Raw genomic sequence first — 16,700 nt, 5'->3', positions numbered from 1 at the left:
TGAGGCGGATGGGCTACAACAGCAGAAGACCCCACCGGGTACCACTCATCTCCACTACAAATAGGAAAAAGAGGCTACAATTTGCACGAGCTCACCAAAATTGGACTGTTGAAGACTGGAAAAATGTTGCCTGGTCTGATGAGTCTCGATTTCTGTTGAGACATTCAAATGGTAGAGTCCGAATTTGGCGTAAACAGAATGAGAACATGTATCCATCCTCTGATGGCTACTTCCAGCAGGATAATGCACCATGTCACAAAGCTCGAATCATTTCAAATTGGTTTCTTGAACATGACAATGAGTTCACTGTACTAAAATGGCCCCCACAGTCACCAGATCTCAACCCAATAGAGCATCTTTGGGATGTGGTGGAACGGGAGCTGGATGTGCATCCCTCAAATCTCCATCAACTGCAAGATGCTATCCTATCAATATGGGCCAACATTTCTAAAGAATGCTATCAGCACATTGTTGAATCAATGCCACGTAGAATTAAGGCAGTTCTGAAGGCAAAAGGGGGTCCAACACCGTATTAGTATGGTGTGCCTAATAATTCTTTAGGTGAGTGTATATAGATGGCTCATTTTGTTTAGGGAGCAATCATTAGGAGAAACAAAATGACCGCCATCCTATTAATACACACAAAACCTGTGCTAATCATATAGAAGGACAAGTAACTTCTGAGCACTGAGGTAATTGTCACAGCCACTATCTCTGGCTGTGACCTTCCGTTCTTGCTCGTTTGGCGCTCCTCGCTGAAGTTCTGTTCCTTTGTGTTATTTGTGGTTCTGTATGGGTTAACTCCCCTGTGTGCCTATTAGGAGTTAATCCTCTGTCTGCTCCTTGGGTGTGGCTTCTCTGCTGCACCCATGGAACCTGTATATAAGGCTGAGGTTTCCTCAGTTCTGTGTCAGCTCTCCTGGTGTGTGTTGTCTGTCCTGTTCCTGGTTTGTACTCTCTCCCATGCTGCTGACCCATGGGATCTGTGTCTGTCTGTCTGTGCTCTGTGAGTTTCCCTACTTGTTCATTTATGTCCTTTCCCGTCTTTCTCTTATCTGTTCTGCTAGTTATGTTTTAGTTACTTTGTGTTTATTCTGATGTCTGTGTTCAGCAAGCCTTTGCAGCAGAGTGGCATGACAAGGCCATGCAGTTTACTACTGGTGGAGCAAGTCCTTCTCTGCTCATTGCCACTCCTGCTCCCTTGCGTGAACTCCTGCTCGTATTATTAGTTCCCCTGTTTTGTATTCATATGTCTGTGTTCAGCAAGCCTTTGCAGCAGAGTGGCATGACAAGGCCATGCAGTTTACTACTGGTGGAGCAAGTCCTTCTCTGCTTATTGCCACTCCTGCTCCCTTGCGTGAACTCCTGCTTGTATCATTAGTTGCTCTGTTTTGTATTTGCCTGTATGTTATGCATGCCTATGTGCCGTCGGTACCTTCTGGTACCTGTTGTCCATTCGCTCCTGCTGTCACTGTCTAGGTCACGCTCCAGAGTGGACCCTGGCAACTTCCTGCGGCTAAGCCTAACCTTACCTTCCGAGGCCCTAGTGAAAACCAGGAGTTGCTTAGTCACGCCCCTCTGGAGTATTACTAGACAGTGGCGCAGTGGGGGTTTTCTCCCACTGTGCTGATGGTACATAGAGCTCATGTTTTTTCTGTGCTGCCTTTCATGTTTCTGTTTGTGCAATAAACTCTTATGTGTCTGTACCTGATTTCCGTTTATTGCTTGACGACGCGGTGGTCTCTCCTGGGACCTCCAACTCGTGACAGTAATGAGCTGCCTCATCCTCCTCTCCTACTTGTCAGGGATTATGATCCTGAATACAGATTATAAGAACTTTAACTGAATCTCTGTGGGAATGGAGTTCATGAGGAGACCTAAAGTACAGAGAGGACGGACAGGACAGACTGTGGTAATGGAGACTGCATACAAGTGCTGCTGCTCATTATCCACATTACCCCCACCCTCTCCTCTGTACTTTATGCCTCCTCATTAACTCCATTTCTACAGAGATTTAGCTGAAGATTATATTACACTGTATTCAGGATCGTAGAAGAAGATGAGGCAGCTCTTTGGCTTATACTTAGGAATACAGGTGAAACTCGAAAAAGTAGAATTTCGTGCAAAAGTCCATTTATTTTAGTAATGCAAATTAAAAGGAATTGCATTTATGCAGCTTAAAATTAGGATTTTGTGAAAAGATTCAATGTTCTAGGCTTAAAGTGTCACACTCTAGTCAGCTAATTAATCCATACCCCCTGAGAAAAGGGTACCTTAAAATTGTGACTTTGGGGTTTCATAAGCTGTAAGCCATAATCATCCAAATTATAACAAATAAAGGCTTGAAATATCTCGCTTTGCATGTAATGAGTTTATCTCATATATTAGTTTCACCTTTTAAATTGCATTACTGAAATATACTGATATTCAAATTTTTCGAGTTTCACCTGTATATTTATAAATTTTATAATAAAGTAATATTTAAGTATTTTAATTTTCCTAATTCCTTTAATTCTATGGGAGTTGATGGAAACAGCCAAGCTGTCATGTTCAGCTGTTTCTGTAACTCGGAGAGAAGTTCATGCAGAAAGCCATGCTCATGGAGCCTCTTCTCCATTCATTCTCTGCCTATGTCACATCAATACAGGATCAAGCAGTAGAACTGTTTCCATAACACATTTATGGCCTATCCTGTGGATCTACCATAAATGTCCATGCTGGGAAAACCGTTTAGGTTAAATCAAAACTGTCAGGATAATTTGTTATGAGAGTCATTTTTTTTGGTAAGTTTTTACTTGAATTTATGTACGTGAACCTTGCATGAAATTTGTCTAATTTCGAAATGTTTCACCATAATAAATCTGGAATTAAGCTAATTAACATGGCTAACCATGGCCACTTTCCCACCCACTAGCAAATTTTCATGCAAAACAGCACTTGCAACAAAATTTGTGACAGAAAAGTGATAAAAATTTTGCCTTTCCACACCCTTCTATCAAGACAGTCTGTATCAAAGTGTGTATCAAAGTATAGGAAAAAGTGCTGGCTTATCTGTTGGCCTATACTGTGGGAGCGCACATAGGCTAGTGCTTTTTTCTATATTGTGCAAGCACGGCCACCACTTATGGATTGCATTGTAACCATGGAAATGAGCGGTGTATAATGTGATAGAAAAATGAATCCAGCCAGCAAAGGAAGCAATATGGGTAATAACAATACATTAGTAAGTGGCTTGTATTAACTTTCTCTACATGATAAATGCCACTTACTGAAGTGAGACAACCCCTTTAATATAGGAAAAGGATACAGGAAACACCCCCACCTCCCCTTGCATAATATAGGGATGATAAAAAAATATACATACACATATGCACCAAACTTGTGAAAAAGGCCATGTGGTTGGGATGTTGCCATACAAAATCACAGTTTTGTTAAAAATTGGAATCCTGTAGTTACCTATCTTTATTATTCAACTCAAATACAAGTATTTGTAAATGTGGTATAAATGCATGCTTAGGTGGAAACTTGGGTGCACTTACATAATTCAAAGTGCAAAGGGAGAAAAATATAAATTGCTACTGAGCTTTTGTGACTGTGAACCTGATAAGAATATGCAGACTCTTTCAATACATATTAGTCTTTATAATTTTAACTACCTGAAAAAGTGCTAAAATGACCCGAGGAGTTCACCACAGAATCAACATTAAAAGCATAGATATTTTCCTTCAAAAATAGCGACTCCCTTGTCCATGGCTTTTGTCTGGTATTACAGCTCATGTTTTTCAAATCATGGACAAACCCATTGATTTTGTGGGTACCCAGTATTATGTTTTCTCATAGCTTTTATATTTTTTTCATATTAATAGATCTTCACAATTTAGTTATCAGTAGTGTTGAGCGAATAGAAGCTGACAAAGTGGAATTTGATCCGAATTTCAGGAAAAATTTGATTCGCCACAAAGCCGAATTTCTTCATGTTAAACGAATGGATTTTCCCTGAAATGGCATAAAAAAAAAATTGTAAAAATCATACTTAACTCATCAGTTTGAGCGCGAAGAGGCCATGGTGGCCATCTTGCTTGAAGATCCCGTGTGAAATCGCATGCGCAGTAATATATGATGTCCCCATGCCAGCTGACGCGATGATGATGTCATCACATGCCGCACGCGAGATTTCGCGCTAGATCTTCAAGCAAGATGGCCGCGGTGGCTTCTTTGCGATCACATGGATGAGATAAATACAATGTATTTATTTTTTTATCTGAGTAACTTCTAAAATTATTTAATATTCATATCAGATGCCTTGATCAGCGGCATCTGAGGGGTTAAATGGGGGCTGGCGCATGTGGGGCAGCATGGTGGCTCAGTGGTTAGCACTGGTGTCTTGCAACGCTGGTGTTCTAGGTTCGAATCCAACCATGGACAACATCTGCATGGAGTTTGTATGTTCTCCCCGTGTTTTCGAGGGTTTCCTCCGGGTACTATGGTTTTCTCCCACACTCCAAAGATATACAGCGGCGGACCTCCTACTCACAATCGTGAGAATCTTCAACGGGATCCTGGGACGCCCACCTAACTCTCACATAGAGATCAACAGAGCACACCGAGCCCTGCGACCTCCTAACCCTGACAAAAAACACAGCAAAAAAAGTCACCTAATATCACTTGTAATGGAGGCACGGAGTGCGCTGGGAACCAAGCGCACAATAGAGAACTTGTAAAATGAAGAAAGGGTCCAGCTTCCAAAAAACGTTCTTTATTCCAATACAAACATGTACATTAAAAATCCAACATAGCAACCAGGTCTACGCGTTTCGGATCCCCTAATACTGATCATTACTCCTTTAATACTGACTAGATGGGATTTTAAATAGCTGGAATCTTGCAGATCACAGGTGACTGCGATCGGCAAGTGCACAAGCCACTCCCCCTACTCACATACTAATTAAAGATAAAAGGTTGGACATACTAAAAATGCAATATAGTTCTAAAATCTTCGATAAACAAAAATGTGTAGAAAAGGATTAGTAATGCAGGATTAAATCATGTTTGCGATTCAATCCTGTTGGAACACAGGAGCCCGTGTGGAAAATCCAGTAAGATTCCCTGTTCAAGAGTTTCCGCTTGTAATCTCCACCTCTGGTAGGAGGATTAACCCTCTCCAAAGCTTGAACCTGGAGCCCTGCGGTATTACCCTGATGTAAAACCGCAAAATGAAGACTGACCGCTGAGACATTTCTTGTTTTTGTGTGTGGAATATCCGATTCATAAAGGTGGTTTTCCTCCAGCCATGAGACCAATAGTCGCAGGCATTGGTTCCTTTTCCGAAAGGTTGTCTGCCTGGGTAGATAGCATCTTGCAGCCGTTGGTCCAATCTATACCTGGTTATTTTGCTATCTGCCCCATAGAAATTAATGGGAGCATGGGCCGCGCATGCGTGGCACGCTCCCATTCACTTCTATGGGAGAGGCGGGGATTAGCGCTTGGTGGTGGATGGACCCCGGGAAATCTGGGGTCCTCCAGCCACAGCGCTCCCCGCTCCGTTCTCGATATAGGTGCGGGTCCCAGCGGTGGGACCCGCACCTATCACACAATGGGGGCATATCCTAGCGATATGCCCCCATTGTCTAAGAAGGAAATATCCCTTTAAAATCCCAGCTAGGGGGCGTGGCCTGACCGAGCTAGATGGCGGCTGCTTGTTAGCAGAGCTCTCGCCACCAGCACCCATCTAAACCTCATTTTAGCATTATCCTGACCTCGGTATGAAGATCCAGTCGAAGGACTGCATGCAGACTGCACCGGGACGCAGAGAGAACCCGAACTCCAGCCTAGAGATGGATAAATTCCTGAGTAAATCGGCAGCACAGCCGTCGGAGCGGCCTTCCAAGATGGCGCTGAAGCCTCCTGGCTTGGCTACAGGAGATCATGCTTCCACCCAGATTACAGGAGAGGACGGAACACCGCACAGTGGTGAAAGGTCAGGTCTCACTAGGGAGATTCTTGAAGAGGCTTTACAGCGGGCCCTGGCACCTATAGCCGCAGATCTAGAGACGATCAAAGCGGACGTGCACCATATAGGTGACCGCGTTGAGACGCTTGAGCAGTCGCAGGACGCCATACTCACCTTCAATGCGTCTGTAAAAGATTCCTTGTTCTCGCATCCCAGGGCGATGAATACACTCCTGCTTCAAATGGAAGACCGGGAGAACAGGAACAGGAGAAGGAACATCAGGCTCAGGGGGCTTCCAAAGGCGGAGGATAAGGAAGATCTTTTTCAAGTCATGGAATCCCTCTTTAGCATGCTTCTAGGCCCAGAGCAAGCGTCACAAATTACTGTGGAGAGAGTGCATTGAGCACTAAAGCCAAAGCCAGCATCAAGGGACAATCCAAGAGATATAATCTGCGGTATCTTAAGCTTCAGAGATACCGAATTAATACTCCAGGCGGCAAGGAAACAAGGGGAAGTGAAACTACAAGGGGCCCAAGTTCAAGTCTACCAAGACCTAGCTGCATCCACACTGCAAAAGCGACGCATATTAAAGCCTCTTACTGATCTACTGAGGTCGTCCAAATTCCCATACAGATGGCTCTTCCCATTTGGGATCTCAATCACGATAGGGAATCGCCGTTACACCGTCCGATCGCCAGAGGACTTACCACCTGTTTGGGAGGCACTCCAACAACCTCCGATCGAGATTCCCTCCTGGTTACCCGTTCTACCCGCGGAAGATCTACCACCGCTCCCCCAGACGTCGGGATGGATGAAGCCAAAACCCCAGAGATCCGAGAAGAATAAAAGAGCAAGGCCGCAAGGAGTCCCGGACTAAGGGTTCATTATTAATGCATTTTTTCTTTTCTCCTAAGCAGTATAGCATTGTTGGCAGAGTGGCGCTGCGTCCCTGTTGGATGCTGGCTATCCTACTTAGGAGTACTTTGCCTATTATAATGCCCACGGTAGTCAGTATCACTGTCACTCTTTAGTATAATAGCATCTTGTTTAGATGGGGGGTGCATGCCCAGCTGGGTGGCTGGAGGGCCTATTGCCACGCTTTGCCAGGCTGCTGTGTATTGTGCCTTCCTTATTCAGCAAAATGTTGGTCAAGGATAGTTTTTTTTATGGCTTTATTATAGCTTTACTATAACTTTTTTATAGTTTTATTGTGGCTTTAGCATAGCTTGGAACTAACTTTGTTTTAGATTTATTATAGCTGAGCTATATACTAATGTGCATGAGGTTTAGAATGGGGTTCTGGGCTGGTTGGGATACACATGGTTTTCACATGTGCGATTCTTCCCCTCCCCCCCGGCCCAAAAGGCCGTTCATCTTCGCTATTACCTTTAAGTTATTGTTATTGTTTTAATTGGTTCTTTAACCCGTTTAGTACATCCGAGTGGTCTAGCAAGACAAGCGACCTAATTATACAAAATGTCACTTCTATGAGATGGCTCCATTAACCTTGTGTCTTTCCACCTTCAACGTACATGGCTGTAATAGCCCTAAAAAACGGAGTAGAGTGTTTCAGGTTCTTAGGAGAATTGGCGCAGATATAATACTTCTCCAAGAGACCCATTTTTCTCATACGCATATTCCTAACTTAGAACATAGCCCTTTTAATGTGTGGTATCATGCTACCTCCAGTAGTTCTGCGGCTAGAGGAGTCAGTATAGGCTTTAGGCGGGGCACACCATTTACCTTCCAATCCGCAGTAAAGGATCCAGAAGGGAGATACCTATTATTGAAGGGAAAGATAGGACACTTAACTGTCAGAATATGTAATCTCTATGCTCCAAATGTGGGGACAGTGGGCTGGATGACAGAAGTACTGGACAAAATTGGCCCATTTGCTGAGGGTCTGTTGTTGGTCGGTGGTGATCTTAATTTAACCCTGAATCCTTTACTTGACTCCTCTGCCCAGAAATCTGCTGTTTCTTTCCGGGCCCTAAAAACGATCCAGTCACGTCTGAGATCCTTGCACCTTAGTGATGTTTGGAGGTCGGCGCATGGTGACAGATGTGACTACACATTCTATTCTAATCCTCACAAATCATACCAGAGGTTGGACTACATGTTTGTGCAGGATAAATACCTGCCGGCCATTAAGTCCTCCACTCTCCACAACATCACGGTCTCTGACCATGCGCCGGTCTCCCTTGCTATAAATTTACCAGAGCTATGTGGTAGGGAGTGAACATGGAGGCTAAATCACACCCTTCTGGACTCGCAGTCTAGAGTTGACTCCATATCACAGAAGTTGCGGTCTTACTTTTCTACCAACACAACGCCCGATATATCCCAGGCAATAATATGGGAGGCACATAAGGCGGTGATTAGAGGGGAATTTATTGCATTGGGGTCCCATATCAGCAAACTAAGGAAACGTAAAATGTCAGACCTCTTATCTCATATTGCTAGCCTAGAATCATCCCACAAACGTTCTGGTGCACTTAGAGATCTAGAGGAGTTGAAGATGGTGAGACGTGAATTGCAGGAACTGTTAAACATTAAAGCGTCAAAAGCCTATCTAAAAGTGAAACACAAGCATTATGTCCATGGAAACAGGGGCGGGAAGGTAATGACTGCACTTATTAAAAAGCGAGAAAACCAGGTTTTCATTAAACGTATGAAGTCACAAGCAGGATTGGTTAAGACTGACTCAAGAGATATATCAAAGATCTTTAGAGATTACTACCATAATCTATACAACCTCAGAGGGGAGGAACAGGAGGAGGTACGGATAGACCGCAAAAGGAAAATTGAGCAATTCCTGGAGACATTAAAACTACCCACCCTGGATGACGCTTCCAAATTATCAATACTGGTCCCCATCTCATTAGCAGAAGTAAAAAAAGTCCTGAACTCAACTCCATCAGGCAAGAGCCCAGGCCCTGATGGGTTTACAGTGGCCTATTACAAAAAGTTTTTCCCGGATTTAGGCCCGCAACTAGTTAATTTTTTCAACGCCCTTTTAAGTGGTTCCCAGATAGCCAATCAAGCGCTAGAAGCACATATAATTGTATTGCCTAAACCAGGTAAAGATGTCGAGATCCCCTCTAGCTATAGGCCAATCTCTCTGCTAAATGCAGATATTAAGCTATGGGCCAAAGTATTGGCCAATAGGCTATCACCCCTACTCCCAGGGATTGTATCCCCCGAACAATCAGGCTTTGTGGGGGGCAGGGAATGCAGGGACAGCACCTTTAGAGTGCTTCAAGCTCAGCAATTCGCTTTAAAACAGGGGAAGAAGCTTGTGTTCCTCAGCACTGATGCCTAAAAGGCGTTTGATAGAGTGGCTTGGGACTATATGGAAGCCACTATGCATAAGTTTGGCCTCCCCCCCAATTTGTGGGGGCGGTGCTGTCCCTGTATTCTAACCCCTCCGCAAAAGTACAGGTGAACGGCATCTTGTCACCAACATTTAAAATTTTAAACGGGACACGCCAGGGATGCCCGCTTTCGCCCACCTTATTCATCCTGTGTTTAGAGACCTTTATACAATCTTTGAGGCAAGATCCTGAGATTCAGGGGCTTACAATAGGAAAGGACTTACATACTATCGCCGCGTTTGCAGACGATATGCTTGTGTTTCTGACCAACCCCGAAAAGGCATTCCCATCCCTCTTACGACAGTTAAAAGTATATGGAGCCCTTTCCAATTTCAAGATTAACCTTTCTAAATGTACTGCAATGGGTATTAACATTTCTCACTCATCTATCGCGAAACTGGAGAGGGATTTCCCGTTTGAATGGAACAACTCCCACATAAAGTACCTAGGTATTAACATAACTAAAGACCCTAATTTATTATTCCACCATAACTACACGTCACTATTCGATAGTATAAAACAACAACTAGTTGATATAAAAATTCCCTTCTTATCTTGGTTGGGGAGAAAAAATTTACTGAAGACCTATGTTCTTCCTAGAATATTATACACACTCCAGACCTTGCCCATACCCCTTCCTCAGTCTTTCCTAGCAAGAGTTCGGAGTCTTTTCTCTTCTTTTGTGTGGGGAGGCTGCAGACCCAGGTTAGCTTATAAGATTCTCACCAAACCCATATTTAAGGGAGGATTTGGTCTTCCTGACGTTACAACATATTATAGAGCTGTACAACTTAGGCTGCATTCTGAAATTTGCAGTCCTATGAATACGAAGCTCGGATGCAGGATAGCTAGGAATTTACTAGGTCCTAGAGGAATGGCAGCATTATGGGACCCGAAACTAGCAATGAACCGGACCATAGGTAAAAGGGGACTAAACCCTCTACAAGGAGTCATGGTCACTTGGTCAAAGATATCACCACTCCTGCGTAGCCCCCCATGCATGTCTCCGTACACTCCCATTTGCTACATCCCGTACTTGGTTACTCAAGGATTTCAAGATGATTTGGGTTTATGGAAAGCAATGGGGAGTGTAGCGATTGGTGATGTCTTGAAAGAAAGGGTAATCCCCTCTGCTCAAAATTTATCAAGGAGCTTTCCTCATGTTCCTTGGTCGTCCACCCAATACTCCCAGTTCCAAAAGATATGCACTCTATATTTGGCATGTACTCCTAGTAAACTAGACCCTACATGGTATGACACTAGTCTGTTTATCCAAGGAAACAAAAAAGGAGCTATATCTAGAGTATATAATAAGTTATTGGAGGAAGAGGGCCACGAAAAACCTTGGTTTATTTCTCATTGGGAAAAGGACCTTAATACTACATTTGATGAAAAAACGGTTGATAGGATTCTATGCCATTCACATGGATATTCTCGGTGCATAAGGATCCAAGAAAACGCATTTAAAGTGGTAACCAGGTGGTACAACACGCCAGCAAAGTTGCATGCCATGGACCCCTCGCATACGGAACAATGCTGGAGATGTAGAAGTTCTAGCGGTACATTATTGCACATCTGGTGGACCTGTCCCTCGATAACACCATACTGGGAGATGATTTCAAGGAACATATTGGAAATCAACCCTTCCTCTTCCTCACTGACCCCCCTAGAAGTCCTGTTAAATCTCCCTAATGATAAACTCATTCTTACCAAACATCCCTAATTATCATCCCTAATAGCTGCAGCAAAACTTCTGGTTCCAGTTCACTGGCTTACCAATAATATTCCATCATTTATGGAATGGGTAAACAAAGTACAGGAGATTCAACTATTGGAAGAGCTGTCCAGCTGGGAATCACTAACACATGATAAGCACCTGAAAACATGGGCTCCATGGCTGCAATGGCAGGCTAAATACCAAAATACTCGGGCAATGGGAGTAGCTTCTGAATCTAACAGTAGTGACTAAGGTTTATTACAATGTTTATTATTTTTATGTATTGTGCTTCCTTCCGCCAGAGGAATGGTGATCTGACTTCTGGATGGAGTGATGGAGGTGGAGTGCTGTGCCTCTGACCTTCCATTTCTATAGACAACATGTACACACCAAAACCATATGCTCATCAGTTTTTCTCCCTACGCTTTGTTATGCTATTATGATTGTATGCACGATATAATTTATAAGCCAACTTCATGCTTACCAAAAGAGTCGTATTGTCTTATACCTTTAAACATTTTATCTGATATGCTCTGACCAAGGATGTATTGTTCATGTTTATTCAAAAATGTAATGCACCTTTATTTGTCGTGTAAACTAAAGAAAATCTTAAATAAAGATTTGTTAAAAAAAAAAAAATCCCAGCTAGTCAGTATGAAACTTGTCATGAGTAAGGATCAGTATTAGGGGATCCGAAACGCGTAGACCTAGTTGCTATGTTGGATTTTGAAAGTACATGTTTGTATTGGAATAAAGAACATTTTTTGGAAGCTGGACCCTTTCTTCATTTTCAAGTTTTCATAACCCTGACAGTGCTAAGCCAAGGGACATGTTCTGCATAATACATTTCTATGCTCTCAAAGAACAGATTCTGAATAAAACACGTCAATCCTCCCCTCTATCCTATGACGGAGTCCCCATCATCTTACTGCAAGACCTCTCACGCCACACTTTGCTACAGCGTGCTGCCTTAAGGACCGAGGCATTCCTTATCACTGGGGCTACCCGTTTGCTCCATACGCAGGTCCCAAAGGACATGTTATTATCCTTCGTAATTCCTACGACTTGCCACACCTTTTACAACAGCTGGATCTGCCACTGGTCGATTTGGGTCCTTGGCTGACTATCCTTTAGTCTACTACAACAGCGGGACAACCTAGTCCCCCTCCTGTCGTCGGGAAGGGAGATGCCTCGACCGACCATGCCAGATCGGAGACAATGAAGACCAACTGGCCCTAGACGTGCATCCCCATCTTTCCCCGTCACCTGAGTGATTGCCTGCCGTCTCTGTTTGGGACTACTAACCCACAGCCACATTAGCTTTGCTTTTCTCCCTGACTAATACCATTTTTTTTTTTTCCTTATACCTATTCCAACTCAGTGGCTGTTAGTAATGATCAGTCTGTTAGGACAGGGGATGTGGTAGACCTGCTCTTCTCTGGCTGCTACCTTCCCCCAATAGTCCGAGACACTCCCCAGGGACACCCTTGTTCCTGGTGACTGTCTCCTTAGACCTCTGGTCAAACTAGTTCTGGTTGTTTCCTCTTTCTCTTGTTTATGTACCCCCTTATTTGTTTCTTTTTCTCTTCCTTCTCTTCGTTCCCCATATCTCTCCCCCGTCTCTTGTTTATTGCCCCTCTCTGTGTCCTTTGTGTCCTCTCCCTTTTGCAGATATGTCATCGCTCAAGATAGCATCCGTCAACGCAAATGGCCACAACTCCCCGGAAAAAAACCACAGTTATTCCACCACTTCCACCGTCAGAAGGTACACATTGCTTGTTTTCAGGAAACGCACTTTAAAGAGGGCAATGCTCCTGGCATACGACATTGACACTACACAGCCTGGCACTATGCCAATAACCCAGTTAATAAGGCAAAGTGAGTCGCCATAGCGATTCACAGGTCTTTGCCTCACTGGGTGCTGGACTGCACTGTCGATCCTGAGGCCAGGTATTTGATCCTCTCATTACTTATTGGTGTACCTTTCTTAATGTCTATGCCCCCCAACCAAAACCTGGCTTCCTTTATCCTGGATCTGGTTGATGAAGCCCTTCCCCTGATCCATGGAACCGTCACTCTCTGTGGTGATCTTAATCTCACTCTTGACCCTACAATTGACAACTCAACCGGGCGTGCTTCCCTTTCCTACTCCACTATTAAAAAAGTCAAACGTGCACTGCTCCAATTACAATTCCGCAACCCACATGGCGCCTCCAGCATCCAACAGATAAAGATTATACTTTTTACTCTGCCCCCCACACTTCCTATAGCCTCATAGACTACATTCTCCTCCAACAATCGGCTCTATCGTGGTTGGACTCCACACAAATTGGCAATATTCTATGGTCGAATCACACTGCGATATTTTGCTCCTTGGACCTGCCATTTGTCACAAAGACTGAGTGGAACTGGCGCTTGAATGAGTCTCTCCATCTTGACACAGTGTGCGCTTCAGATCTCACCAGCACTGTATCGAATTTTCTGTCTGATCATAGTACGGATACCACTCCTCTCCCAATAAAATGGGAAGCCTTGAAGTGCGTCCTGCGAGGAATCTTTATCAAACATGGCTCCCGCCTCAAGAAGGAGAAAGCTCATTCCCTCAAGCTTGCACGTCAAAAAGTCACCTCTCTGGAACTTGCCCATAAGCGTGCACTCTCTTTGCCGACTCTTCGTGATCTTCAAAACGCACGCTTAGACGCCAAACGTCTTCTAGAAGCGTCTTAAAACACATGATCAAGTATGTCGTAGCAAGTTCTACAAATACGGAAACAACATGTTGGCAAGGGCTCTTAGAGGCAAACTGGCTGTCTCACACATCCCAGCTATCAAAAACCCCACAGACCATGTGGTACACACCACCACAGATATTGCGTCTTCCTTCCACTCCTTTTATTCGGAGCTCTACAACTTGCCCCGAGCCCCTCTAACACAGGCAGACCATACACTTAAACCCCCCCTCCAAGCTCCCCAAACTATCTTCGACAGAATCCTCCAACTTAGAGACACCATTTAGCCGAGCCTAAAATGGTTCTCAAATCATTACCAGGGGGCAAGAACCCAGGCCCTGACGGACTTACAGCCAGGTTCTATAAATCCCTGGTGACTTCCCTTTCCCCTTTTTTACTTCAGGTTTTTAATGTGGTGTCCCCTGGTCTCCCTTTCCTGGCGCAGACCACTGAGGCCCATATCACAGTTATCCCAAAGCCTGGTAAGGACCCGCACTTATCTGCTAGCTATCGCCCCATCTCCCTCTTGAATGTTGATCTTAAAATATATGCCAAGCTATTGGCTAACAGACTAAACGCGCTTCTGCCCTCGATTATTCACCCTGACCAGGTGGGGTTTGTGCCGGGACGGGAGGCTTGGGATAACACCCTTAAAACTTTGAACATCATCCACCATGCAAAAGTCAATAAAACCGCCCTCATGATTTTATCCCTGGACGCTGAGAAGGCCTTCGACCGCATATCCTGGCACTCTATACACACCATTCTCTCTCACCTAGGCATAGGTCCGGGTTTTCTGTCAAAAATCCTCAGTCTATATCAGCACCCCTCTGCGCGAGTTAAAGTTAATGGCACTCTTTCCCCTTCCTTCCCCATCCATAACAGGACACGCCAAGGCTGCCCGTTGTCTCCCCTGCTTTATATTTTGGTCATGGAGCACCTTATGTCTTCCATACGAGCCAACACGACATCTCGGGAATAAAGATCGGAGACAGAGAATACAAGTGTGCAGCGTTCACAGACGATCTTTTGCTCTATATCATTAACCCTCGCATCTTCCTACCGTCTCTGCTCTGTGAGATCTCCCGTTTTGGCGACTGGACCAACTTCAAAATTAATATGTCCAAGTCTGAGGCTTTAAATGTCTCCTTACCCAGTGACCTGGTCTCATCCCTCAAAACCTCCTTCCTTTTTTCTTGGCCGTCCAATGGTATAACATATATAGGAATAAAAATCACTGCAGACCTGACACAGCTCTTTATATTAAATTTTACCCCTCTACTCCAACAATTCCAGAAAGACCTGGAAGCCTGGCGCCGGCAGGACTTCTCCTGGTTCGGCAGGATTAGTATTCAGAAAATGACCCTGTTACCAAAATTACTTTACCTCCTATAGACCATCCCCCTTCGTATTCCGTCCACTTTCTGGTCTCAAATTCACCGGTGTTTCACACAATTTGTGTGGTCACCTGGTAAACCACGAATAAAATGGGAAACAATGACCGTTCCAAGGAGACGGGGGGGTCTCCCGGACTGTTGATTATACTATCACGCCACCGCCTATGCCCGGCTGTTGGACTTGACTCGCACTGACACTTCGAGGTCCTGGGTATATATTGCCCGAGACTCCTTCCCCTGCTTTATAGCAGTCCTTCTGTGGCTATTAGACGTACCTCACCCCACTCCCTCTATGCTATCCTTTACAGTCCACTACACATTCGCAACTTTGGCGTCAATTAGTCAACACACCTCTCTAATTGACCCTAAGGACCCCTTGGTTCCAATAACATAACACCCTAGCTTCCCCTCCGGGCATTAATCCCAGCCTTTTCTCCAGGGCACGATGACTCGCCTGTTAAGATTCCATCAAGTCCTTTCTGGGTCCTCGCTAATACCCCTATCCCAATTGCTGGGGACCCCTATCTCATCAACTCGTAACTCTTTTGAGTAACTACAACTTAAGCATTTCCATTCCACCATATGTAAGACCCACACACTGACCCGATCTCTCGCAAAATTCAAACAGATGTGTATTCACCCCTCAGCGGTCTTCAGACCAATATCGACTATATACAAGCTGCTGATCCTCCATTCTGTCAGGCCTGGGAACAGGACATAGGTACTTGTATTACCCTATCTTAATGGAATAGAAGTTTTCTTCTATCTCAGAAAGCACTGATTTCTACCAAAGCTCAAGAAACGAGCTATAAAATTCTATCCAGATGTACAGTCAGATCCATAAATATTGGGACATTGACACAATTCAAACATTTTTGGCTCTATACACCACCACAATGGATTTGAAATAAAACGAACATGATGTGCTTTAACTGCAGATTGTCAGCTTTAATTTGAGGGTATATACATCTAGATCAGGTGAACGGTGTAGGAATTACAACAGTTTGCATATGTCTCTCCCACTTGTTAAGGGGCCAAAAGTAATGGGACAGAATAATAATCATAAATCAAACTTTCACTTTTTAATACTTGGTTGCAAATCCTTTGCAGTCAATTACAGCCTGAAGTCTGGAACGCATAGACATCACCAGACGCTGGGTTTCATTCCTGGTGATGCTCTTCCAGGCGTCTACTGCAACTATCTTCAGTTCCTGCTTGTTCTTTGGGCATTTTCCCTTAAATTTTGTCTTCAGCAAGTGAAATGCATGCTCAATCGGATTCAGGTCAGGTGATTGACTTGGCCATTGCATAACATTCCACTTATTTCCCTTAAAAAACTCTTTGGTTGCTTTTGCAGTATGCTTTGGGTCATTGTCCATCTGCGAAGGGCCGTCCGATGAGTTCTGAAGCATTTGGCTGAATATGAGCAGATCATATTGCCCGAAACACTTCAGAATTCATCCTGCTGCTTTTGTCAGCAGTCACATCATCAATAAATACAAGAGAACCAGTTCCATTGGCAGCCATACCTGC

The sequence above is a fragment of the Bufo bufo genome, chromosome 3, assembly GCF_905171765.1.
Source record: "Bufo bufo chromosome 3, aBufBuf1.1, whole genome shotgun sequence".
NCBI lineage: Eukaryota > Metazoa > Chordata > Amphibia > Anura > Bufonidae > Bufo > Bufo bufo.
This window is presented reverse-complemented; position numbering follows the sequence as displayed.